Source organism: Bos javanicus, chromosome 4, assembly GCF_032452875.1.
Source record: "Bos javanicus breed banteng chromosome 4, ARS-OSU_banteng_1.0, whole genome shotgun sequence".
In the NCBI taxonomy this organism is placed as follows: domain Eukaryota; kingdom Metazoa; phylum Chordata; class Mammalia; order Artiodactyla; family Bovidae; genus Bos; species Bos javanicus.
This window is the reverse complement of record NC_083871.1, coordinates 48,659,265-48,682,421: the sequence shown is the minus strand read 5'-3', so window position 1 is coordinate 48,682,421 and position 23,157 is coordinate 48,659,265. Positions and strand designations below refer to the sequence as shown.

Sequence of the window (23,157 nt, the reverse complement as noted above, 5' to 3'; positions counted from 1 at the left end):
ATCAGAGACTTGAAAAGAAATAATCCACATTTAGGATGAATGACATCCACAAATATCAGAGTCAGCAGAAAGTTCAGAGGGCTTCTCATCCTGTATTAAATGTAACGTAAAGCTACAAAAGGGTAGGTGCGTAGGGAGGTATTTATATGTAACAAGAAGGACTTGCGTCTTTCATGAAGGCTCAGACTATTGAATTAATTGACAGGATGATCAACCGATTTTCAATGAGATTAAATCTTTTGTTGAGATGGGTAATGACTGCAACTTTGGTTATATTATGGAGGCTTATGTCTCTGACAGCCAACCCCTCCCCAAATATTATCACTGAACTAGCAGAGCTTCCTTTGCCTCTAAGCTCCCAGGTCTTCCTGCAAAGACTGTCATAAGGATTTTAGATGGAAGGATCAACTCTTGGAGCTTGGAGGCAGTTTTAAGGAAAAAATAAGATGATAGAAAACTCAATTTTTTAAAAAGTCTCTCTCTAAATAAACATACATGTGTGCATATGTGTGTATGTATGTATATTTTAAACATATGAGTGAAATTAGAAATAATGAGCATATTCTCTTGACTTCAGAGATTAGTGCCATAAGGAGTAATCATAGTCTCCCAAAAAATCTTCTTCTACCCCCATAAATAGAGTATTGGGCTTGTATACATCTGATCAATATGATCAGAGTGGTGCTTTGCATGATTTTACATTATACAACATTTTTGGGATGTATTCTTACAGAAACCATGACATTCTGGGCTCCAAATATGTTGATTTGGCACCTCCCTAACTCGTCAGGCTTCTGTGGTTTTTAGTTATTCTCTGAACATATTCTAGCTGTGCTGTATAAGAATGTTTTATAAGCAGCGTTTTTTTCTGATTACTCTTTCTCCCTTCTTTTTCTTTTCTGCCTTCCTTCCTCTTCTCTACTGTATTATCTATTGCTATGTAATGAATCACCCTCAAACTTAGCAGTTTAAAACAGCAAACATTTATTATCTCATAATTTCTGCGGGTTCAAAATTCAAGAGAAGTTTAGAGGGGTGGTTCTGGCTCTGGATAGAAGTCAAATAGGGCTGCAATCATCTGAAGGCTGAGCTGGTCTGGAGAATCTGCTTCCAAGATGGCGCACTCAAAGGGCTATTGGCAGTTGGTCCTAGTTACTCTCCATAGAGCTACTTGAGTGTCCGTACAAATGGCAGCCTGCTTCCCTAGAGCAAATGTCCCAGAGAGAGACAGTAATAGAAGAAGTCACATTTCCTTTCATGACCTAGTCATGGAAGTGATACACCATCTCTTCTACCATACTTAGAAGCAAGTCAACTCCTCTACACTCAAGAGGAGAGGAATCTAGCTCCACCTCATAAAGGGAGAATTATTGACACTGAACCAGACTTGGGTCCACTCACTTCAGCACAGTAAAGCCAATCTACTGACACTGGGTTATGGTGAAGGAAAGTGCAGCTTTCATTATAGGGTGCTTTATGAAGAGACCAGGACAGTTAATACTGTAACTGTATTAATTATTAACTATATTATTAATACAAAAAACCTGAGCTCCCTGCTGAGTTTTAGGAATGCATGTTTAAAGGCCAGGTGAGGGAGATGGGTTCTGGGGTATCTGATTAGATTGTGGACAATTCTCTGGTTGATGGTGAAGTAACAGGGCAGTGTCACAGGGGTTAACACCATCAATCCTCATGCTCTAGTGTTCTGAGAGCTACACACTCTGGGTCTTCAACCAGCTAAAACTTTCTATTTAGTGGAGTTTTAACATCTATAGAACAACCCAGGAAATGTACATCAGATACTGTGATCTAGGTACTTTAGAGAGGAGCTACAGCAGAGGATATGGGGGAAGAGTCTGTCCTGGGAAGGCCTCCATAGGGTCCTGTAACCAAATTGTGGGCATATTTTAAAATCACCATGTCTACTTCCTTTTCCCTCCCTTTTTATGGAATTCTTGTTTGATGAAACAAAGCTCTAAGACATTCATGTTGCTTTCTTCTCTTAGAAACTAAAATTATGTTCCTGGGGGAAATAGAGTAGCCGAAGACTATGAATCAGAAGGCCGATTTACTCTAGTTCTCTAGTTAAGTAACTTGGTGATCTTAGGTGGACCACTTAACCCTGGCTTGCTTCAATTTCATACACTGTTAAGAAACTTGAGACTCTTTAAAGCTTACTTTTAAATTCAAAATTCTATTTTACTGCAGATAAAAAGAAGTTCAGCATCACTAATTATTATAGAAATGCAAATCAAAACTACAATGAAGTACCACCTCACAGGGGTCAGAATGGCCTCATTAAAAAAAAAAAAAATCTACAAATAACAATTGCTGATGAGGGTGTGGAGAAAAGGAAATCCACTGTGGAAAACAGTATGGAGGTTCCTCAGAAAACTAAAAATAGAATTAACATATGATTCAGCAATTCCACTCCTGGGCATATACCCAGACAAAACAATAATTAAAAAAGATACATGGCCCTCCTATGTTTATAGCAGCACTATTCACAATAGCCAAGACATGGAAATAACCTAAATGTCCATCAACAGATGAATGGATAAAGACGTGGTACATATATACCATGGATTACTACTCAGCCACTAAAAAGAATGAATTAATGCCATTTGTAACAACATGGATGCAACTGAAATTATCATACCAAGTGAAGTAAGCCATAAAGAGAAAAAGACAAATACCATATGGTATCACTTATATGTGGAATCTAAAATATGATGCAATGAACTTATCTACAAAAAAGAAACAGACTTACAGACACAGAGGGCAGATTTGTGGTTGCCAGTGGAGAGGGAGTTATGGAAGGAATGGAGTGGGAGGTTGGGATTAGCAATGTAAGCTTTTATAAATAAAATGGATCAACAATAAGGTCCTTACTGTATAGCACAGGGAGCTATACTCAATATCCTGTGATAAACCACAATGGAAAAGAATATTAAAAATGTAAATCTGAATCACTTTGCTATACAGCAGAAATTAATACCATATTGTAAATCACTATATTTCAATAAAAAATTGAAAAAAACTCTATTTTATTTCACTTTCTTGTTTTTTAGGAAAGTAGTACCTAACATTTGTTCTTTCACAGCCTGAAGATTAAATTTCTAGGTCTTTGGGTTTTTATCACTATATAACTAGCTGGCTACACATCTGTGCTCTAGTCTTATTTACCTTTACCTCCTATTGGTAATAGGAGATAAAGCTTTTTATTGGGTTTAGAGTCAACACCAACCTATATCAGAGTCCCAACAGGGAAGAGATGGCATGTCCAAAGTCTACAATTGAGGAGTATTTAATGAAGAGACTTTACAATGGTGTAGACAGGACTTAGGGAGACCAACAAGGGACAGTGCACTGTCTTGGGCCCAGCAACACCGGGGCAGTGCTACCACCTCAACACCAAAAGGGGAAAAGGGAGACAATGTTCAATTTCATTTTCCTCCTCTCTAATCGCTGAGCTTCCATTCATTGGCCAAACACAACCTTACCTAGTTAAAGAGTAGATTTCATAAAAGGAAAACAGGCAGCAAAGTCTCCAAAATGAAGTTAAAATTATACTTTGAACATGAAAATAGAAATAATTAAAACACTGCAGATAAAACTAGGCCTCTTAAAGAGGACCCAACAGACTATTAATTCCGCAAATATGATCTGGATAACATCTGTATCACCTCAGGGGGGCAAGACTGAATGGTGATTATATATAAGAAAATTATATTTAGTTAATTATTTTATATTGTGCCTAGAGAATGAATGCGTAAATAGAAGTAAACAGAAAGACAGAATGGACAGCCTCTCTAATAAGAGTGGCCAGAGGGGATGGTGCCGTGACCCATGAACACCAGCATCTCCTGTGAGGTAGATGACTGTCAGGTGCATATACATGCACGGGGCTATCGCGGCTTGGTGACACTGGGCAGGAAGAGCATCCATCTCATGCACCTTTGCTGTGACTCATTCTCTTTAGCATCCTTTGGTGATAATGCTGTGGGAGAAAAGGGAACAAGAGAATGAATGGTCACATTCCAGATCTCTAGCAAGTTCCTCAGATGGGCCATCAAGTGAGGGTCCTTGGCTTCTGGGCAGGAAAGAATGCAAAAGTGAGGCAAAGTGGAGTGAAAGCAGATTTACACAGGAAGATACTCATTCCCCTGATAGAATGTGGGCTGTCTCAGAAGGCGAGGTGCCCCCAGGGCCTGGGGTTGTTTTTGTGGCTCACTCTTGCATTCTTTCCTGCCCAAAGCCAAGGACAAGGCTGTATATTGTCACTTTGTTTATTTAATTTATATGCAGAGTACTTCATGTGAAATGCCAGGCTGGATTAATCACAAGCTGGAATCAAGATTGCCAAGAGAAATATCAATAACCTCAGAACTAAAGAGCCTCTTGATAAGAGTGAAAGAGGAGAGTGAAAAAACATTCAAAAAACTAAGATCATGGCATCTGGTCCCATCACTTCATGGTAAATAGAAGAGGGAAAAGTAGAAACAGTGACAGATTTCATTTTCTTGGGCTCCAAAATTACTCTGGACAGTGACTGCAGTCATGAAATTAAAAGATGCTTGCTTCTTGGAAGAAATGCTATGACAAACCTAGACAGCACATTAAAAAGCAGAGACATCACTTGCCAACAAAAATCTGTATAGTCAAAGATATGGTTTTTCCAGTAGTCACATACAAATGGGAGAGTTGGACCATAAAGAAGGCTGAGAGCCAAAGAATCAATGCTTTTGAATTGTGGGGCTGGAGAAGACTCTTGAGAGTCTCTTGGACTGCAAGGAGATCAAACCAGTCAATCCTAAAGGAAATCAACTCTGAATACTCATTGGAAGAACTGATGATGAAGCTGAAATGTCAGTACTTTGGCCACGTGATACAGAGCCGACTCATTGGAAAAGAGCCTACTCATTGGAAAAGACTCTGACGCTGGGAAGGATGGAAGGCAAAAGGAGAAGAGGGTGGCAGAGGATGAGATAGTTAGCATCACTGACTCAAAGTACATGAATCTGAGCAAACTCTGGGAGATAGTAAAGGACAGGGAAGCCTGGCATGCTGCAGTTAATGGGGTGACAAAGAGTCAGACACAATTTAGGGACTGAAAAATGAGTGGGTAAATTATTCCAACTATTTTGGGGAAGGGGTGAGATTTCCAGAAATTGGGTCATTGTCTACTTTTTGGCTTTTTATGTTTAGCCTTGGCATTGTCTTGTTGCTGGTGGGTGTGTCATTTAGCATGCTGTTATTACAATGAGCCTATAATGAGGTTCAAAGTCTACTGGAAGTCAAATCTTCCATCATCTTGACCTTAGTTGGTTCTAACCAGTTTTTGTTATATTTTGTTTTTCTCGACTACGTCCCCCTCCTCATTCTTTAAATGGTTGTGCCCTGCTCCCCTTTCTTCCTGTTGCATTGATCTGACTCCCACTTAGATTTGTCTACCGTGAAAGAATGTGTTCATCAGAGAAAACAAATCTCCAAAGGTTTCATAGCTGTTTCTCTTACTATAAATCAATAACTTTGCCTTGAGGTGGTTATGTCTTTGTGACCTTGGCTAAAGTGTGTCCGTCGCCAAGAAATTGATGTTGGGAGCAGATCAGGTTTCTGCACCTACAGAGCCCAAGAGCCAGCCCCTAGACCAGGGTGGACTCTGCATGGAAACAAAGGTAGCTCTGTGAGGATCTTCCACGTGCGCTTGCCTGTCTTTGCACCACCACACACAGTTTATTATAATTGCTTGTTTAATTGTTTGTCTCCGCTGCTAGGCTCTAAGCTCAGTGATAGACAGCTCCATCTTACTTTCTGGTTTGTCGTCAGAGAAAAAGATTAATAACTACGTGTTGAAATGGAGGTGAGGAAGGCATGAACGTCTCAAGGTGTCTACATGGATCTTCCCAAAAGTAACCCAACTTCACTTTGAAAATTTACACTGCTGCTGCTAAGTCACTTCAGTCGTGTCCGACTCTGTGTGTCCCCATAGACGGCAGCCCACCAGGCTCCACCGTCCCTGGGATTCTCCAGGGAAGAACACTGGAGTGGGTTGCCATTGCCTTCTCCAATGCATGAAAGTGAAAAGTGAAAGTGAAGTCGCTGAGTCTTGTCTGACTCTTAGCGACCCCATGGACTGCTGCCTACCAGGCTCCTCCATCCATGGGATTTTCCAGGCAAGAGTACTGGAGTGGGGTGCCATTGCCTTCTCGGGAAAATTTACACTGCCACACCTCAAATCAACATTTGTGCTGCGCAGCTTATCTGAACTCTTACTCTCCCTCAGTACCTGGTTTCCTCATGGATCATCCTTCTGCTTTATTTTTCCCATTCCTCATTTGGAGAACAATCCTAATTTCTTTTCATTTAATAATTTTTTGCTTGTGCCTTTACCTTTGTTATTCAGCTTCACCATAATGCTTTCATCTAGGTCTGTTTTGATCATATTTGCTTTTTTCTTTCTTTCCTTCCCCCTTTTTCTTTTTCTTTTTTTGTTCTTTGTAAGTGGGTGTTCAGAATTTCTGGTTTTTGTTTGTTTTTTCCCTTTTTGCTCCCACTTGTGTTTTCATTTCTATTCCTTTCCTCTTGCTCTCCTTGCCTAAAGTGGTCTTTCTCAAGTCTCTACCCCTCACTCTATTCTATTTACTCCTCTATCCATATCAAGTGAGGCACAGTTTTCTCAGTTTTCTCCTTTTGTCTAAGCATCTGTATATTCTTGGTTATGGCTGCTGCCAAGCGCTTCATTGCCTCATTGCTCTTTTCTGGCTCTAAGACATTAGATTTCAATTGCCATTAAAAATTTTTTTGAACTGCAAGTCTTCAAAAATACATAAAAATAGGGAGAATAATAGAAAGAATCCATATGACTCAGCTCCATCAATAATTAACCTTTGACAGTTTTGTTTCTAGAAGTGACCTTCTAAGATTATATGTTACTGAACTTTTTACCTCCAATCTGCAAATGTGAAGCAGATTGTATTGAAATGCCATCTGGAGCCATAGAATGTTTAGGCAGAGTCGGCCGCTCACTGCTCTGTTCCCATCACACACTCTGAAGAAACCTTAGGTAGTTCTCTTCCTGCTCTTGTGATACCATTTATGTTTTTCTTTCTCTGTCTCTCAGACTGTGACTTGTTTGAGGCTGGGAGTTTTATCTTTGTCCTTCTATCCCTAGCACCTTTTATGTAGTGCCTGGCACTTACTGGCTTTTAGGAAAAAAATTCTAGAATGAATGAATGAATGAAAAAAATATATTGCAATGCCATTTCTATTTCAAGTAAAATATTCAGGTATTCTGGTCTACTCTCATTTACTTCTCAACTTTTTTTTCTCAGAGGCAATGTAGTTTTTCACTTAATTTAGGTTTCATGTTTTGATATCGTTCATAATGGCAACCCACTCCAGTACTTTTGCCTGGAAAATCCCATGGACAGAGGAGCCTGGTAGGCTACAGTCCATGGGGTTGCTAGGAGTCAGACACAACTGAGCGACTTCACTTTCACTTTCATGCACTGGAGAAGGAAATGGCAACCCACTCCAGTGTTCTTGCCTGGAGAATCCCAGGGACAGAGGAGCCTGGTAGGCTGCAGTCCATGGGGTCGCTAAGAGTCAGACATGACTGAACGACTTCACTCTCACTTTTCACTTTCCTGCATTGGAGAAGGAAATGGCAACCCACTCCAGTCTTCTTGCCTGGAGAATCCCAGGGATGGGGGAGCCTGGTGGGCTGCCGTCTATGGGGTCGCACAGAGTCGGACACGACTGAAGCGACTTAGCCAAAAATATAAAATCTATATAGTATCTGTCAATAATTTTGTTTCTAAAGAATATGAACACCAGTACTTATGTACCCTTATTATGTGCTGGGCACTGTACAGAGTCCTTTGTAAATGTTATCTCTATTAATCCTAAATCACAAAAGCCCATGAACTAGAAACTATTATCATTCTCATCTTCCATATGAGGAAACTAAGGTTCTGGGTGAACAAGTAACTTGTCAAAGTTACATCATGAATGAATGAACAAGTTAGTATTTAAACCTATATTTATTTGATTCCAGAGTTTGAACATCTAACCACTTACTACACTATACTACCATGGAAGTAAATCTTTATATTTAGTTAGCTTAATGATATTTGTGTCCAGCCAACAGCTCTAACTCTTTCTCTCTAGATACTGTGTCCAAAATAAATAAGAAATCGCTTTACTCCTAAGGCTCAAGTCTTGCTCTTCTGCTCTTTCACCCTTGGCATCTGAAGCCTTGCAAAAATGTCTCTTGAAGTCTTCTCCAATGAGTTTACAATCTGAGTTCCCACACAGAATCCTCTTGCAGGCCCTTGTTGCCTACTTTTCATCTTTTCCTGATGACAACTATTTCTTTGGATGGCTCCACGCATGATCTCTTTGCCTTCCCTCCAGGGACTGAAAGTCTTTTCCTTCTCCTTGTAGAAGCACAAGTCCACACTACCAACAATACACTGCTTCTGTCTTCTTTCTTTCCTTTTTGTTCCTGAATTCTACTTCTGCCTTTTTCTTACATCATCACTTCAGTCAGTGTGGTCTTCATGTCTCCCTTTTCTGGGCTCATCACGATCAGGTCTCTGAGCAGTAGAGTGGACACGCTTTTCTGTGCTTGGTATTACCTTTCACACCCATTCTTCTTGATCCATGTGTTCTGGTAGATTTGGCTTCCTCCCAGCTCTTAAGGGTGAGACGTGAGCTAGCCCTGACCAACCATTTTCTGAATTACTCCAATCATAGTAATTGGATTGAAATAAGCACATCATTGACGATAAATCAATTAAATCCTTTAAGGAGACTTGTACTACTAACAAAGAGTCACTCTCCTGAGACTGTAGGGACTGAGGATGATCTAAGCCTGAAACTGCTGGGAGTCATTTCTGCCACAAGTAGAGAGAGCTTGTTTGAGAATGGAGTCTTCACAGAGAAAGCAATGTTGAAAAATGGAGAGATGGATATTCCTGACCCCATCATTTAGAGCCTGAATCAAACCATGCCTAAGGATATTTTCTGACTGTGTTAACCACCAACAGGACAGAGTAGATATATATACTGTTATTACAAGACAGAGAATAGTCCCCTTTATTAAATATACATAGTATGGTTGATAGCATGTTGAGGGAAGAGGCAGAAATATGAGCAGAAACTTTCAAATCATGCACTGAGCTAGCCTGGAGACTTCCATAAAAGTTTCTTAGGGGACACCATGGAAGTCAGAGACCGGGGCTAAGAATAGCTCTGTATTTGTTTTCTATACTGGGCTTTAAAAAAAATTCTCTGAAGAAAGGCTCTGTTGCTAACAAGCAGAAACAAAAATTCTTTGAAAATTGTTAATGTATTGTTTATGTTAGTTCTCCTAGAAACCCAACTTTGTCTATTCTCTGACTCCTGCTTTCCAACCCGCTTTGACTGTTTATACCCTTAATCATCACAAATGATTGTGTACTGCACAATCATTTAATTGCATTTCATACTTCTTTCTCTTCTCCTTCCAGGGGTGATATAGCAGGCGTTTCCTCCACATATTCTTCTCTCTTTTCTCATGACTATCAGCCAGTTCAGATGTTCAACAAAATTCAAAGTCAGCAAGTATTTATTGAGGGCAAGGTAGTGCTGTGTGTCGTATTTTGTAACATTCATGAAATCCTTCAACTCCCTGAGAGGTGGGAAGCTATTTATATTTGTGTTTAATGAATGAGGTGAAGTGATCATCTCAAAGGTCACAAGGGAAATTGTTGATAGAACTAGAAATATTAATACATCCTTTACCATAGCCAGGTATACTACAAAGAGCCTGAAGTTTGGGAACAGACAGGCTTGGATTTGAATCTTGATTTATCCCTTATGAATTTTTGGAACTCAAAGAAGTCACTCAAATTCCCAGAGCTTCAGTTTTCTACCCATAAAATGTAACATTCTCTATCTTATAATGATATATGGACTATATTAAATAATGTATGAAACACACTGGTGTAAAGTTGGCTCAGGAACTGTTAGTTTCCTTCTACTCCACTAGGAAATACGTATATTCCTCTCCCCAGGATGATCTACATGGAAAACAGTTCTCTGTTACATGTTTAACTCCCTCTAAATATTGTTTTCTGTTTAGACTGCTCAGATATGGAGAACAATATTTGCCATAAATCATAATATTTAGTCATCTCATTATTGATTATGACCCTTGTTGGCCAGAAGAGAGCAAAGGCCTGTTACTGTGGATTCTCAATGCTAAGATTTGTAGTAGGAAAGAATCAACACCAAATTATTTTAAAATTTTGAATAAGGAGGGTTAAAGGAGGAGGATTTGAAGATTTTCCACAAATTGCAACTTCTCTCCAGCATTCTGAACCTAGCCATCATTTACTGAATCAACAATTATGGATTTAGGCCTAATGTGCACAAGGCATTGACCTAGGGGCTAGACACACAATGTGAACAAGCTGGACCAAATCTATGCAAAGGATCGTGGTGGGTATGGACGAGCCATCCATTCTGCCCTCCTGCCTTTTATGGCCCTTATGCTTGCTACAGTAGTTTAGGGCAGGGGTAGCAAATTATGTTTTGTACAGCTGAGTTAAGAATGATGTTTACATTTTTAAAGAGATCCTTTGTAGCCTGCAAAACCTAAAATATTTACCATCTGACCCTTTACAGAAAATATTTGCTGACCCTGGGTTAGAGTGACCCATAACTCTTTCATCAAGACCAGAGTAAACAGTTTCATGGTTAAATATCAGTCTCTAAGTAATAATTTATATAAATAATTATTAAATATTATATACGATTATTAAAAAGTATTAAAGAATACAAAAGTAATGGCTAGTGGGAGGAACAGGCTTTTTATATCAATTTTGTAATTAAATAATTCTTCTGGGTAAGTCAGTTGACTGTAACATTTTTTTCCCCAGACTAACCGCCACATAAAATGTGGCTCTTCTCTATGTAGCTTCCCTGGGCTTTTTCTATCTTTTTTTCTTGTACCAAAAACAGAGGATTAGAAGATGACCTAAAGAAGGGCCACCATGCCTGTTGATGCTAGGGGAGACAGAAGTTACTCTGCTGTCACTACTGTCCTTTGACAATTGCTACTTAAAAATCTCTTAGCCTTTCCATCTAAATACCTGCATTTCTTCCCTGTGCCACATTTATTTAAAATGAAACAGCCCTCTGTTTACTTGTCTGTTTCTCAGCACTCCCACTTTCTTGCACATACATGTACATTCCTTTCCCTTCCTTCTTGCCCTGGCTTCTCCTCCTGGGCAAAGCAAGGGTCACTGACTGGCGTTCACTTTCTCAGTGCCTTGGTTTGCTAGCTTCACCCTTAAGGATAATGCAGAGCCTTGAAGTTGCACTCTCTTCTTCCTCTTGTAAACTGCTTCTAGTTATTACACCACTTTCCTGGTGGCACAGACGGTAAAGAATCTGCCTGCAATGCAGGAGACCTGGGTTTAATCCCTGGATCAGGAAGAGCCCCTGGAGAAGGAAATGGGAACCCACTCCAGTATTCTTGCCTGGAGAATACCATGGACAAGAGGAGCCTGGCGGGCTACAGTCCATGGGGTCACAGAGTCATACATGACTGAGCCATAGCTGTCCTGGTATCACCCTAATATTGAAGAGTCTATGCCAAGCCAAACTCACAGTGCACATGATTTGAGGATACTCCCAGCTCCAATGCCAGTGTCCCCGCTTAGGTGTCAGCAGGCTAGTTTCTGCTCTTCCTCAATTTGTTGTTGGATTTTAGCCAGCTACTTAGCTTTTGAATGCCTAAATCCTCACATCTGTAATGTTAAGATAATGCTGACTTTATTTCAGCTTCTGGGAACAGAATTAAACTGTATATGGACATTGATGTTCCCATAGTAACAATCACATAGAGTATCTAGCATGCCACTGGAGGCAATAAATTATTTATGATAAGTACTTGCAAAAACTCCTGTCACTATAATAAAAGATTCTAACAGGAAATTCTGGGGATATACTTCACATTAATTTGCGTTCATTATGTCAAGGAGAGTTCATTATTCTGCTCCAAACTACTTAATTCTAAACTTTCAGAATATAATCAATTAGCACTTACTGAAGCTGCTGAATCCAAAACCAGGACAGAGTGCTCCCCGGCCCTTGTAATGGGAAGGAAGAGACTGACTTCCTGGGGCTGTTTCTTAAAAGGAGGGAGGAGTTAATGGGTGTGGCTTGTCCGGGTAGTGCCATTTGCCAAGCTCAGAAGCTCAGTTCCGTCCCACTCTTTTGCGACCCCATAGGCTGTAACCCACTAGGCTCCTCTGTCCTTGGCAAAAATACTGGAGTGACAGCTCCAAATTGGGACTGGCTTGAAGAAAACAAGAATATTAGGGAGCTCTACCAAAACAAAAATTTTGTGCTATTATTACTATCATTATTTTGGAAAAATTAAAATACACAGTAAAATACAGAAAATGTAATAATAAATACCCATAATCAACATTTTTGGTTTACAGCCTTCCTATATTTTTCCGATACTTATATTTTTCCAAATACTGTTTTGTAACCTGCTTTTTAATTTGTGAACATTTTTCCAAGTCATTGAATATTTTTCCAGATCATAATTGACAGAATATGCCATTGTAAGGATGTATTCATTTATTTAACCAATTTACAATTGTTAAACAGTTAAGTAGTACCCTTACTTGTCGTTTAAATAAAATCAATTCATGTGTCAACTTGAGATCTCATATTAACTTAGCCAACAAATCTTAGACTTAAAAATATCTTGATCCATCTGCAATGTTTCCATTACTATCAACACTCCCTTTCTTCCTTCAATTTTGCTATCAACTTATGAGCACAAATAAACCCAAATTCCTCTTTACAAGCAAATTCCCATGTAAGTCTCAAAAGGAGAAGGTCAATGCCTGAATTTTGTTTTTCCACGTTCTTGGGTCCTTGCATGTGGATTTATCTAGTGCCTAAAACATTTTTTTTCCCTTAATGCCACTGAAAACATCAATTTCTGAATTTTTTCTTCCTTTAATTACAACATTGAGCTCTTCATTTAAATTTCAAATCCATCCTTCTTATTCTCTTTTGATAATGGGATTTGATTTTCTCTTTTAATGGAATTTTAGTCCCTCACCTAGCAGATCTTAAATGTTTTAGCATCATGGGATTTCCCTGGTGGTCCAATGGTTAAGATTTCAACTTCCAAAAAAAAAAAAAAGATTTCACCTTCCAATATAGGAGGTGTGGGTTTGATCTCTGGTTGGGGAGCTAAGATCCCACATGCCTTGTGGCCAGAAAACCAAAACATGAAACAGAAGCCGTATTGTAGCAAATTCAATAAAGACTTTAAAAAAGGTCCACATTAAAAAAAAAAACAAACTATTAAAAAAAACTTATTGAGGACTGCAAAGAGCTTTTGTTTATGTGAGCTATACCTATTGCTATTTACCACATTATAAATTAAAACTGAAATTTTAAAATACTGTTTCATTTTAGAGTAACAATAATAGGTACTGCCTATTATATATTAACATAAATAACATATTTGATGACATATAACTACAGTTTTTCATAACTGTATCTTTATTAATCAGCAAATAAGTCCCTGGTGGCAAGTGGTAAAGAAAACTGCTAAAATGCAGGAGACAGATTTGAACCCTGGGTCAGGAAGATCCCCTGAAGTAGGAAATGGCAACCCCCTCCAATATTCTCGCCTGGGAAATCCCATGAATGGAGGAGCCTGGTGGGTTATAGTCCATGGGGTCGCAAAGAATCAGACACAACTTAGTGACTAAACAACAACTGTATTTTGCAGAGTGAAAAAAATTCAGTGCAAAGAAGAGCATTGTTTTATATTTTACAAATTTCTATAATGTCTCGGCTAACAAAAGCAACTGGATTCTCCAATTGGCTTCTACACTGAACCATAGCCATATATAGTGTTGGTTGAAGTATCTGAAGAAAACCCTGCTTCACACAGACATGTAGTTGGAAAAGGAAGGACCTGGCAGATCCTCTGAAGGGTCTTGGGGACTTGCAGGAATCCTCTGCCCATACTAACAAGTGCAGCTCTATATTGACTCTAACTGCTGGACAGCCTTTTCACGCTTGAGTTTCCTTTTTGTAAAAATATGGTGGTAATAACAGTATTTCAAAATGTTTTGAAATTATAAAATGAAAAATTCTGCAGTGACAGACAGAAACCTCGACCCACACATAAAACAGGAAATCATTTCCTATGGGGCATTTGGGAGACATGATGCTATTGAAACGAAGCAGAACCCTGCTGGCTCCTGGGCATGGAAGCCTTTACGTGTCTCCCATTTTTGTTTGTAAGGAACAGACTCCAGCCTCCATGACCTTCCTTGAGTTCCACAGGGCAATTTCAAACAGTTGCTCATCAAGGGAAGGAGGAGATGCAGAGACAAGGGAGGAACAGCCAAAAAACAAGAGTGCAGCCTTGTGGTGGAGTTCTGATTCCACCTAAAGGGATACACATAATAATATCTTTGAGCTCTTTTTTCCAGTAGTTATGCATGGATGTTGAGAGTTGGATCATAAAGAAAGCTGAGTGCTAAAGAATTAATGCTTTGGGCACTTTGCTGTGGCACAGTGGATAAGAATCTGCCTCCCAACACAGGGAACATGGGTTTGATCCCTGGTCTGGGAAGATTCTGCATGCCATGGGACAACTACGCTCGTGCACCACAACTGCTGAGCCTGTGTGCTGCAACTAATGAAGCCCAAGTGCCTAGAGCCTGTGCTCTGCAGCAAGAGAAGCCACCACAGTTAGAAGCCCGAGCACAACAATGAACAGTAGCCCCTGATCACTGCAATTAGAGAAAGTCCAGGCAAAGCAACAAAGACTTAGCACAGCCAAATATAAAAAAGTAATAAATAAATTTTTTTTTAATTAATGCTTTTGAATTGTGGTCTTGGAGAAGACTCTTGAGAGTCCCTTGGCACAAGGAGATCAAACTAGTCAATCCTAAAGGAAATCAAACCTGAATATTCACTGGAAGGACTATTGCTAGCTGGGCTGCAATACTTTAGCTACCTATAAAGAGCTGATTCATTGAAAAAGAGTCTGATGCTGGGAAAGATTGAAGGCAAAAGCAGAAGAGGGTGGCAGAGGATGAGATGGTTGGATAGCATCACTGACTCAATGGACATGAATTTGAGCAAATTCCGAGAGATATCGGGTCACAAAGAGTTGGACATGACTTAGTGACTGAACAACAACAGCAGCAACTGTAGAGCACAGAGAACGATATTCAATATCCTATGACAAACCATAATGGAAAAGAATATTAAAGAAATATTAAAGAAGATATATATTATCTATATATGCATAACTGAATCGCTTTGCTGTACAGCAGAAATTAACACAACATTGTAAATAGACTACACTTCAATTAAAAAAAAAAAAGTAACTGAATATTGGAGCAAACTCCGGGAGATAGTGAAGGACAGGGAAACCTGGTATACTGCAGTCTGTGGGATCACAAACAGTCAGACACAACTTAGCAACTGAACAACAGAAATAAAATCCCCAACAAATGGAAGATGTCAGCATTCTTCATTCCAGAGAAGATCACCTGAGTTCAGATTAAAGGAACCAGAGAAGCATCAAGAGATTACCTGAGACCAAATTAAAGGAGTGCAGGCCCTGCACACACCCTAATCTTGTCAGTAACTCCACCCTTGAACTATTGCTATAAAGCTCCTCACCAAATTTCCTGAGTTGGGACACAAGAGTTTTGAGGGCAAGAGCCTCTGTATCTCCCTTTGCCTGGCAAAGCAATAAAGCTATTCTACTTCCCCCAGAACTTGGTCTCTGAGATTCGATTTGGCACTGGTGTGCAGAGGCCAAGTTTTTGGCATCACAAAGTAATATGGGAGCCAAAGCAAGCTGGTCATTCCAATAGTCATCACCCTTTACTACTGTAACCAGAACTAGGAATTTTCTAAACAAAATTTTAAAGTTTCTTATAAAGCTTTGGTTAAAACAGCAAATCTCTTTTTCAGGAGGGTAAGATGTGAATTTTGATTCAATTTCAAAATGAAGTATATCTCTCTGAAACCCACTGCCAGTTATCTTGGTATTCTTTGATCTATAAAATGCACTTATGCTTTATTTTTTGGAAAATGTTGAATGTGTTTTGTTTTAACTTAATTTAGGACAGGGGTGAAACTAACCTCTATGGACATTTTGGAGTAAGAATGTCCAGTTTTTCATGATGGATCTTATAATGGGTTCTGTGTGCTATAACAGATCCAATCTGAGCTACACTGACTGTTGTTGTTATTTAGTCACTAAGTCATGTCTGACTCTTTTGTGTGACCCAATGGACTGTAGCCTGCTAGGCTCCTCTGTTCAATTCTGTAGACATACTCTGCTGTGGGCTTGACTGTACCCATTCTGTGAAGCTGGAATGTTGGGACACCTCATACAGCCTATTTCACAACAGTATGCTGCTGCTGCTGCTAAGTCGCTTCAGTCATGTCTGACTCTGTACAACCCCAGAGACGGCAGCCCACTAGGCTCCCCTGTCCCTGGGATTCTCCAGGCAAGAACACTGGAGTGGGTTGCCATTTCCTTCTCCAATGCATAAAAGTGAAAAGTGAACGTGAAGTCGCTCAGTCGTGTCCGACTCTTAGCGACCCCATGGACTGCAGCCTACCAGGCTCCTCCATCTATGAGATTTTCCAGGCAAGAGTACTGGAGTGGGGTGCCATTGCCTTCTCCGTCACAACAGTATACATTCCACATAATCTGACACAGTGTCTCAGCCTACAAAGTTGGGATGGAGGGGGCAGGAGAGCATAGAAACTTCCGTCCTTAATCTCCACCCAGAGGTCCAGTAGATTGTCCACCCTTGTAAGAACCTCACACTGATGATCCAAAGGTTGTAGCTCTGCTCTCTGCCTTTTAGGGGCCAGTGGTGAGGGGTGGGCACAGATGTTTTTCTCCTATCTGCCCACAGTTCTGGGTTGTATCTCAACATGGTGCTAAAGTAGAGTTGCAGCCTGGATTTCAGAGAGACTGCATTTGGTAAAAGGAGATAATGGGCTGGGTGAGGACAAAAGAAGAGACAGTATGATAGTGTTTTGAAAACACTTTAAGTCCCATCCAAGCGTAAGAACTGTTGTTTCTAAGTACCTAGGACACGACTGAGCGACTTCACTTTCACTTTTCACTTTCATGCGTTGAAGAGGGAAATGGTAACCCACTCCAGTGTTCTTGCCTGGAGAATCCCAGGGACAGGGGAGCCTGGTGGGCTGCCATCTATGGGGTCGCACAGAGTCGGACACGACTGAAGCGACAGCAGCAGCAGCAGCAGTAGCAACCCATCCTTAGTGTGAGGAATAGTAGTGAATAGAGACACACAAGGCCTGAGGAGACTCTTTCACTCGCTTCTGTCAGGTCAGAGGAAAGAACGTGCTGGATCCTTCAGTTCTTCTCGTTATGCTAATTCTCTCTGTGGAATTCCTGAAGGTAAGTGGATCTTAGCTAAAAAGCCTGTGGTTGATCCCCCACCCCTTCCCTCTGTCACAAATGAAAGGTACAGTCTAGTAATGAACATTTTTATTTCCCTGTCTAACCGGGTAACTCCTGCCACACAACATTGATTGCAGCATTCTTTACCAATGACTTCATTCTTCAAGTCTTTTATACTTCTCTGACATCTAAAAGTGGCTAATAAAATCCCTGCATATATTTTTTATGAGAATATATCAAATACTTCCATGTGCATGTTCAACATTTTAAAAAAATTCTCTATTAAGTATTTTTCAATTAAATGTAAACAGAGCTTTGGTGCTGAAATAATTTTTAATTTAGAAATTGATTCTTAAGTGAAACTGTAGCTTCCTTGTGTTTAATTAGACTTCAATTACTCCACTTAAAAAAGGTCACCTAAATTTGGAAAAGATAACTGATTCTAATTGTGACAACCTCATGCTTGTTGAATTCTATCAGAAAGGAAGCTATTTCCATTTACTAAGGAGCATTTATCCTCACTTTTGATAAGCTTATTTTGTTGAGCATTGCCTCATTTATACTTTCACAGCGAAGGCCCATCCACAAAATCTTGGGTTCTAAGGAAACAAAGCAATCACATTTTAGTGCATTATTAGGCTCTGATTCCTTGTCTTAGAAGCTTCAACAGTTTGGTATGTGCAAATACTTTTGCTGTGTGTACTTAATTTTCCCTGTTGCAATAAAGGAACTGTGTTTCCCCAGGGTCTGTTAGAGGTGTTGCCTGTTCAATGAGAAAATGTCTCTAAAGCACTTGGAATTTCTAGCAATAGCTGGGTCATAAATTAAAGTAACCTATTTTCTAGAGAGTCAAGGTAGAATGAACTGGTGCCTTAGGGAGTAGGCTCAATAGGAGTCAAGGCAGAAGAACTTGAAAGGAACTCTGAGCAAGCTACGCAAGAGTAGCATGGGCTTCTTTGGTTTCCATGTTTCCTGTGGCAACATGAAGCTCTTAGGCTACATGGTATTCATATTGTTCTTTGGTTCTATGGACAATGGAGATGGAGGAAGTTCACAGTCATGGTTGAGCAATGGACAAAAGGTGCCAGCTATCCTGAGAACCATGTCAACTTAGTTTATATCCAAGTATTGGACAAAATGAGAAAAATAATTTGGTCAAAAACTATATTCCAAAACATCTCACATAGACCACTATTTAGGCATCAGCTGAATTATTAGTACTATTTTTGACTCCTTACAATAAATAGAGATTTTTCCAGATTTATTAAAGTATAATTTATATATAACATTACATAAGTTTAAAGTTACAGCATGATGACTTGACATACATGTATTGTGAAGTGGTTACTATAACAAATTTAGTTAATATCTTCTCATATAGTTATCAAAAAAAAAAAAAAAGATTTTTCCTCGTGTTCAGAAGCTTGAGGATCAGTTTTTAAAGAGTAACTTTCCTATAAACCATATAACAGTCTTAACTTTAGTCATCTTGCTGTATATCACATCCCCAGGACTCATTTATCTTATAACTGGAAGTTTGTACCTTATGGCTACCTCCATCCAATTACCCGCTTCCCCCTACTCCCTGACTTCTTTTTTCTCTTTGTGATGAGACCATTTAAGATCTACTCTTCAGGAACTTTCCAGTATATAATACAGTATTGTTAACTATAGTCGCCATCAGGGACTTTTTAAAACAGGTGTCACCTTCATTTAGGTGACCTTTCTCACAATCCACAATATGTGAGATATAAACACAGTAATTTCAAATACCATGGAATTTATTACAATGCTTAAAATGTAGTTTTACATTACAGCAAAATAGCAGCCTGAGCTGTCATGTTCCTATAGGTGTGTCTGAGAGGAAAAGGGTGACCACATCCAAGTTTGGAATTAGGAAAAGAGGGACAGAGATAGGGAGGGCTATCAAAGCTGCCGCCACTGTAGCTCCTGCTGCAGTCACACTGATAAAGACAGGAGGAAGTAAGCAGCCTGAGTCCTGGTTCTTGAAGAACTTGATCTACCAGTAGGAGAGGAAAATAGAAGCACTAAAGAAGTTATCAGCAGTTTCTCCAGAGCAGTTGAACTGTGTTGAACTGCTTTCTGTTCTCCAGTGTTTCCAGCAAAAAAAAAAAAAAAAAAAAACTTGAGCTTCTGGTTAAGACGTAATGACCACACTAAGAATGTAGACTATCTCATAGGGATATCCTTCCAAAGCCTCTAGGATGTGAGTCATTATATCAGCATCTTGAGCAAAAGACAACTTAGTTATGGAGGACTTGCAGAAAATGACATTTCATCTCCAAGTCTAGCTAACACAACAATTCCTTTAAAGGACTAGTTCTAGGATTCTTTGCTAGTTAATAGTGAGAACATTCCCAGGACAGAGGGAACTATTTCACATGACCCAAGAGAAGTTGACAAGTCATTTTTCCCTCTTCTGTTTTCTGCTTACCTGATGGTCCTTACTCTTTATTTCACTGCTCTCAAGAAAGGATTTTATCAAGTCCTTTCTCTTAAATAAACACTTGATGTGTTTTCTTTCTCAGGGGTTTTCTAACTAAGGGATAAAACTCTACTTGGTCAATTTCAAGCATTTGCTAGCCCAGTGTCAGGAGTTCAGGGTGGAAAAGAGAATGCTGTCTATTCTAACTACTTTTCTTTCTGCCATTAGCAAGGCAAACCCCAGCGGGTTCCCTGTAAGCATGATGGACATCTCTCTTACAGCCTCTCAGAAATCACACTTGTCTATGTGATTGATGATATGATGATTGACACAATCATACTTGTGTATCAGGAAGGAGGCATTTCCTCATGTCTTGTCTGGCCACTGCTTCAAGGACTGTGTCTAAAGTGACTCTACAGCAGATATGCTTTTATATTTTTATGTGTAAGGCACACTAAAAACGTAATTGCATTTACTTCTCTCCAAAAATCTATGAAATAATTATTATCCCTGCTTTATAGATACAGAAACTGAGGCTTTGATAAATGAGTTGTACAAGATGACACAGGTGGAAAAGGTAGACAAAGATGTTGAGTTTAGCTCTAACGTAAAAATCCATATTCTTTCTGCTCTGTCACCATACATCTCAGTAACAATGTTACACATATTGTAGAGATGTCCACTTTTGAGAGACATTTTCCCTGATACTAGCTGTGACTCTGTGGTACCTCCATTGCCACTCAAAGACCATTGAGATGGGGAGATAGGAGCCCAGTGCACCAGTAAGAGTGAGGTCTTGTGGAGAACTCCTCTCTAGTCTGCTGGGCCCCAGATGGACCTGGTCACCTGTCCTACCAATAGCAGCAAGCAGAATTTTTTTTCTTCTCTTTAGAAAGGATTAGAGAGTGGGGAATAACTCCATCCAAATATTTCCAAGGGCAAACCAGCTACACATACACAGATTGTTTGCATTTTATGTTTTCCTTACTGGAGCCTTTTCCTTCTAATATGTCTTAGGAGATTCTTCCCAGAGAACAAAGTAAGCACATTGGAATCATTCGTATATTTAAAATGACTATTATTTTCTAAGACACATATTCAGGATAGAGGATTTTTCCTGATTACTGAGCTTAATATATGAAAATTCTTGTAAATAAATAAAAACTACATAGCCATTTAGCTATGGTTATAAGTCAATTGCTAATACAGTAAAAATTACACGACAGTGGAAGGGGTGTATTTACAATAAACAAAGTGAACTTAAAATCTAATGGGATATTATCATCCTAATGTAAAAAAAACATAATGAACAATATACTCTGATCACATTATTCTTATTTTAAAATCTGATTGTGTAACATGGTGTGGCCAACCGCAGCCCTTACCGCAATACAGGGACTATGCCGCCATTACTCCCCACCCTGTTACCAGGCAACAGGTCCCGCTCAACCATTGGTCAGTGCTGCAGTGGGCCCCTCCCCAAAGCTACCAACTTGTCAAGGAGCAACCGTTACTGAGAGAATTCAACCAACTGTTGGCGGAATGGTGGTCATTAGGTGGAGAGTGAGGTAAGAGGCAGATACTGGCATTCTTCCTAGGGCCCTCCAGCTCACCCAGCCTCAAGCTTGCAGCCTGGTGGGTGGGGAGGAGGTTGCTGGGGCTGTGTCCTAAGGGTTCCAGCCCTGGCCAAGGTTGCCTACTGGACTGGCCCAGTCCTTGAGGTGGTGGTGAACCTCCACGCCATCTCTGCCTCTGTGACCTAATGGCAGCAGCAGTCTGCAAAGGATGTGGTTGACGGTATCTGGCCCCCAGCTTCTGGGCGGCATGAGGAGCCTGAGGGCCAGCTGGGCTCTGGGTGTCTGACTCCCTCAGCAATGACAGCCAGGAAGCCTCCAGCTGAGATCTGCTTCCTCTTAGCCAGGACTGGACCTCAGAGGGTGAAAGCTATGCCTGGGGGTCTGACTCTTTCTTGTCGTAACAGAGAATAACATTCGTTTGGTGGAGATTTACAGGAATATCGTTACCTGGCCATGACCTGACCTCATAAATAAAGGCTCTGACACCAAGAAATTTTCAACAACTAACCACACCCCACCATCACCTTTCCTAGAAAAGAACTTTGCTGAAAGCTTTTAGGGAGTTTGGGGTTTTTAACGTATGAACCACCCATCTCCTTGCATGGCCCTTTGTAAACCTCTCCTTGTTCCAAACTCTGATGTTTTGGTATTGTTTGGCCTCCCTGTGTGTGGGGCACTCGAATTTGCCTTTCAGTAACAACAGAAAGAAAAACCTTTGATCCATGGTATAAGGTTTTAGAAACTATAGCACACAAACAAATTGTAATTAGGGAATGATTCTTTTGTAATCAGCACAAAACCTAAGTCTGTGGCATCTGTATGGTCCACTGTTAGTTTATTAAAAACTGAGGACACTGAGAAACTTTTCTTTTTCCAGTGTGGTCAGTAGCCTGAGTTCTCTGAAGCTCTGGTCACCAGGATAGTTCTGAGATGACTGCCACAGCTACAAAAAATGATAAATGATTCTAGTGTTACCATTTTTTAAAGTTTTATGTTAGCCCTTGTCATGGAATTCAAATTGTGCCAGCCATCTTTTATTAGTCAATCCCATGGGATTTTTATTGTTATTTTGAACAAGATCTATTTTTGTTTAATTCTATGGGAACCACACATAGTTTGCACATTTGCCAGAAATTTATTTTCCAATGACTATTACTCAACTCTTAAATAAGTACATTCTGCATTTTTATGCTGGGACAAAGTAGGATGAGTTCTATTAGGAACACCATTTAAAATTACACAAAGTAGCTTGGGCTTTTTTGTTATTCTAATATTCTGGTAAATAGAAGTGAGTTTGAGTTTTGCTTACTGTCTTTCAAAGTGACCCATTTTAAACAAAATCGTCTTCTTTTTAAAAGTTAAAAAGTGATCTGATGGTAACTTACTTACTAATAACAGTAAGGCTTATTTGTTGATTTACATAACAGCATTGATTTGCATAGCTGCTCGCTGTGTTTACTCATGCCTGGAGACAAACATTATGCTAACTATAATAAGCAGATAATCAATATCACATGTCCAGTTCACAACAGTAAAAAAGGAAACATTTTCTTATGTGACTTTTGATGGGTGGTATATATGGAAATACTGAGCTTCTTTCCTAGAGGTAGGAAGGCCTTATGTTCTGCTGC

General features: G+C 39.7%; 2 long non-coding RNA genes across 3 annotated transcripts in view; one reads left to right on the top strand and one right to left on the bottom strand.

Moving 5' to 3' along the window:
* Positions 1 to 23,157, bottom strand: part of LOC133246054 (uncharacterized) — a 60,525-nt gene that overhangs the window by 13,063 nt on the left and 24,305 nt on the right. Inside the window, exon 4 of one of the 2 annotated variants that reach the window (XR_009735883.1) lies at positions 14 to 1,203. The exons of the other annotated variant lie outside the window; for it this stretch is intronic. This is a non-coding gene — a long non-coding RNA (uncharacterized LOC133246054). Of the gene's footprint in view, positions 1 to 13; positions 1,204 to 23,157 lie in introns of those variants that run through there. 2 annotated transcript variants of the gene reach the window in all.
* The window catches only part of LOC133246055 (uncharacterized), a 46,302-nt gene continuing 44,547 nt past the window's right edge, over positions 21,403 to 23,157 (top strand). The window contains exon 1 of the long non-coding RNA XR_009735884.1: positions 21,403 to 21,517. This is a non-coding gene — a long non-coding RNA (uncharacterized LOC133246055). The remainder of the gene's footprint in view (positions 21,518 to 23,157) is intronic.